The 4,571-nt window shown below is 52.3% G+C and overlaps 1 protein-coding gene across 1 annotated transcript in view; it reads right to left on the reverse strand.

Moving 5' to 3' along the window:
- The window catches only part of GTF2IRD1 (GTF2I repeat domain containing 1), a gene marked incomplete at its 3' end in the record, with an annotated part of 40,018 nt that extends 37,453 nt beyond the window's left edge, over nucleotides 1–2,565 (reverse strand). Inside the window, exon 1 of the mRNA XM_006773410.2 lies at nucleotides 2,472–2,565. The remainder of the gene's footprint in view (nucleotides 1–2,471) is intronic.
- Nucleotides 2,566–4,571: the final 2,006 nt, after the last annotated feature.

The following is a 4,571-nucleotide window of genomic DNA, read 5'->3' on the forward strand; positions in this document are numbered from 1 at the left end:
GGGGTTAAAAGAGGTGACTTCTCAGATCCACTCCAGGTTTGATATTTTTAAAAACATATATTTTTTTTATTGATTTCAGAGAGGAAGGAAGAGGGAGTGAGAGAGAGAAACATCAATGATGAGAGAGAATCACTGATCAGCTGCCTCCTGCACACCCCCTACTGAGGATCAGGATCAAGCCTGCAACCCAGGAATGTGCCCTGACCTGGGAATCGCACCATGACCTCCTGGTTCATAGGTCAACGCTCACCGGCCGGGCAGGTTTGAGATCTGATATTAAAGTGATGTTGATAATAAAATAATAAACCCCAAAATGATATTGTACATCCATGTTCATTAGAAGCATTATTTGTTAATAGCCAAAAGGTGGGAGCGACTCATGTCAATCCACAGATGAGTGGATAAAGAAAATGTTGTATACATGCACAATGGAATATTATTTCAGCTTTAAAAAGGAAGAAAATTCTGTAATATGCTGCAACTGGAATGAACCTTGAGAACATCATGCTAAGTGAAATAAGCCAGTCACAAGAGGGCAGACACTGTATGACTCCCCTCGTATGAGGTACACAGAGTAGTCAAATTCCCAGAGACAGGAAGCAGAACAGAGGATGCCAGGGACTGCAAGGGGGGAATACGGAGACAGTGTGTAATTCGCAGTTTCAGTTTGGGAAAATGAAAACCCTTCTGGGGACTGGTTGCACAACAACGTGCATATACCTAACACTACTGAACTGTCTGCTTAAAGATGATGAAGACGGTAAATTTAAAAATAACAACAGTAGCAGCTGCTACCATTTACCGAGAGCTATCAAGTGGCACCTGTTACACCGGGCCTGGCGATGCATGTCACCTCGCCCATCCCCGACTCCATGACTGGCTTCTGAAGTCCCACACGGAGTCCAGGTGCATTCACACCGAGCTGGTAGAGGTTACAGGGATACAGGCTTTAGCTCAACCCAGAGAAACACTTCCCATGGAGGGCTGTCCCCAGTCCTTTATTTAAAGCCCCACTCGGGCTCCTGGTGGACGGGCAGGGGCTGCCTCACAGGCACTGGGTCCTCTGTCCCTGGCGGTTTTCAAAGTGGAAGCAGGCCACGTATTAAGCCCATGCTTTTCAAGGAGACTGACTACCTGCAAGGATCCTTCCACCTGTCATATGACCTGGGGGCAACATGGACAGAGGTCAAGGACAGTGCGGTTTGCTTTATGGAGAAAGGGAGGCAAGCTGATAAATAGCATTGCAAGAGCAAACTCCCGCCGCTTTAGAAAATAAATCCTTAGTGCTCTTTAGTTATACACTTAGCGTCACGGGATTCAGAGCTGCATGGGCCCCACCTCCATGTGCATCTGGGAAAACCGAGGCCCGGAGGGGGGAGGACTGCAGCCCAGACCGGCACACCCAGCGCAGGCTCACGCCACAGCACAGCGTGCTCTTCCATGGGCCTCACTGCTGTGCTGGTCACAGGTGCTTTCCTATTCTCCAGAGCAGGTCCTTTAAGGGAACAAACTTTCATTTCTTTAAAAATGGGCAATTACTCTGATGGCATTCTGTGCCCACGTGTTTGCTTTCACTGCATTCTGAATCCCTGGTGCCTGATGTGTTGAAAAAGACATCAGACACGTAAACAAACCACACCTCGTGTGTGCAACACCCGGTGGAATCTCGCAGTATGATGAGAGAATCACAGCACAAGAGGTCACGCTGTAGGATTCAATCTGCACGGTATATGGTCCGAAACGGGCTGAATTCGGACGTTAGAGGTCAGGACGGTGGTCATGTTGGGGGACAAAGGGCAGATTAGCACGAGGCATGAAAAGGGCTCTGGGGGGCTGGGAATATTCTTTTTTAAAAAAATCCTTATCCAAGGATATGTTTATTGATTTAAGAGAGGAAGGTAGAGAGAGAGAGAGAGAAAAAACATCAATGTGAGAGAGAATCACCAATCTGTTGCCTCCCACACATGTTCTGACCGGGAATGGAACCCACAACCCAGATATGTGGCTTGACCGGGAATGGAACCCACAGCCTAACCTTGTGGGGTGTGAGACGACACTCGAAACGACAGAGCCACCCGGCCAGGGCAGGAATATTCTGCTCTTAATCTGGGTGCTGGTTACCTGGGTGATTTGGCTTCTGAAATTTAGTGAGCTGTTGACTTACAATAAACAGCATTTTTCCCTCAACGAAGTGTTAAGACAGCAGGGATCGGGATTCCCCAGTTAGGCAACAAACAGGCAAGTTGCTTTGACGCGTCTCTAGAGTTTTAACCGAGTCCCTACCCTGTGACCCAGCACTTCTTTCAATTTATCCTGAGAAAATCCTCTGAAACAAACATGAACTTGTGAAGGCATTTCATCAAAGCGGGTCACACACGAGTAAATACAACTGCACATGCACAAAAAAGGAACAGCAGACACTCCAAGTATCCGGGGGCGTGGGGGGGGGGACCAGCGCTGTGCAGACTGACCTCAGGTACACACGGGAGAGCCTGGGATGCCAACTCCAGACCGTTCGTCCCAGTGGGCTGGGTCACCAGGGCCTTTCCTTTCCTTTCTTTTTCATATTGTGTAAGTTATCTGAGATAAGGAGACATCACTTTTGCAATTTGGAAAGAAATAACAGAAACCTCATTCTGAGGGAAAAATAAAAAAATAACCAACTAACCCACATAGCTGCCCCCCCCGCCCCCCGCCCCGAGAAGGAAATCGGCCCCAGGCTGGGCACAGGGCAGACCCAGGGAAGCACATGCTGCTGTTGCTTCCTGGGGAAAAGGAGGCGGCCTCCTGCCCTCTCCTTGGCGGAGCTGGGGGCCGGGCAGGTCTGTGGCCGGGCAGTGGGAAGCCCCCCTTCCTTTTACTTAGTTCAGGATCCCTGAATGCAAGGTTTTATCCCCCTCAGGTGGAGAAGGGGTTCAGGAAGGTGGGCTATCTCCTCTCAGATCGGGCTCCCCTGGACCAGGCCAGGGCCATACCTATGCTCTGAGCGCTGAGACAATGAAGGGAACCCTCTAATTCAAGTTCTGCCATATCTCTGCCCCCCCAACAAAGGAGATGGGTGGGGTGCTATTGGCAGTATGGGGTGTCCTGGCTCTCGTGGGCAGACAGCTCTCCGGGGTCAGGTTTCCAGCCCTTTATTTAAAGCCCCACTCTGGCTCCTGGTGGACGGGCAGGGGCAGCCGCCGCCTGCGTGACCAGGATGAGGAATTGCAATCCTGACTCGGGCCTGCGTGCCTATGGCAACTGGCGTCGTGGCCTTGGAGACTAATCTCCAGGTGGCCAGCCAGCAGGGGCCTCTCCGGGAGGGTGCTGCTCCCAGCCGAGGCCCTGGGCTGGGGAACGGGACCACCTCCTCTCCCCACTGAAGACGGGGCTCCTGGCCAGGCTCAAAACACACACATTCCCACAGCCACAGCCCAGCCGCCCTCCCTCCCACCTCACGGTCACACATGTGGGGACATGGCCACACAGACACACACCGCAACACCATCACACGTCATCCTACACAGCACGGGGACAGACAGCAGGTCTGCCCTTGACAGAGTCCCAGGCTGGGAGGAGATAGGGCAATTAGGTTATGAGAAAAAGAAGATTAAAGCACAGTGTGACACATGTTGATTGGAGGGGTGGTTACATGGGTGTATACACAGGTTAAAAAAATCATCATGCTGGACACTCCAGGCTAATGGATTTTACTGTAAGTAAATTATACGTCTGTCAAAGACAAAAAAAATAAGTTACACGCAAGAAGCACAGGACAGGTGGGAACGTCAGGGGAGGCTCCTTGGCGGAGGTGACACCCAGGCTGAGTGGACTGTGATGTCATGGGGGAGAAGTTTGCAGGGGAGGAGCAGGGCCAGGGAACTGTGCCCAAACATTGCTCATCTATAATGGGATGACTGCCCCGCCCCCTGCAGGGCCCACCTCCCTAGAAGTAAATGCTGAGCAAATGCGTCAGGCCCCGTTCGAAGGAGTGCCAAATGACTGGCTGCCCCGTGGGGCTCAGGCAGGTTGGTGAATGGGGTGGGTCACTGGGTCTGGCTAGGCATGGCTCAAATGTTCAGGGCAGGGCAGGGCAGGAAGCGGTGGGCAAAGAGACGGGCTGTCACCAGGGCTACGCCAGGGACCTCGGAAGATTATCATTCAGGGGACAAGAACGACCAAAAGGGTTGGAGCAGGGGCAAGACGGTCACTTTAAGGGGTTCTGGCAGAATATGACAAACTACAGGGGCGGGGAACTGGTCCTTATCAAGCTTCTGCAATAGTCTGGGCCGGAGATGGTCAGGTCTGAGGCTGATGCTGGGAGCGGCCTGAAGAAGAGCAGAGCGTTATGATGGAGTGGAGAGGGGAGTCCTAAGGAGGGGTTTCTGGCTCCAATGATGGAGTGGATGATGTGTCCCGGGCCATCTGTAACCTGTGGGTGTCAGAGGCTGGAGGTGTGTGTGTGGTGGGGGGATGACTCTGGGCAGCTGAGGACTAGGGAGAGTTGAAGAGTCAGGGGAGGGGAGAAGGATGGGTGCTAGAGATGGGAGTCCGGAGGTCAGGAACCTAGAGGAACCCAAGGGCTGGGG

Source organism: Myotis davidii, unplaced genomic scaffold, assembly GCF_000327345.1.
Source record: "Myotis davidii unplaced genomic scaffold, ASM32734v1 scaffold726, whole genome shotgun sequence".
Taxonomy (NCBI): Eukaryota; Metazoa; Chordata; class Mammalia; order Chiroptera; family Vespertilionidae; genus Myotis; species Myotis davidii.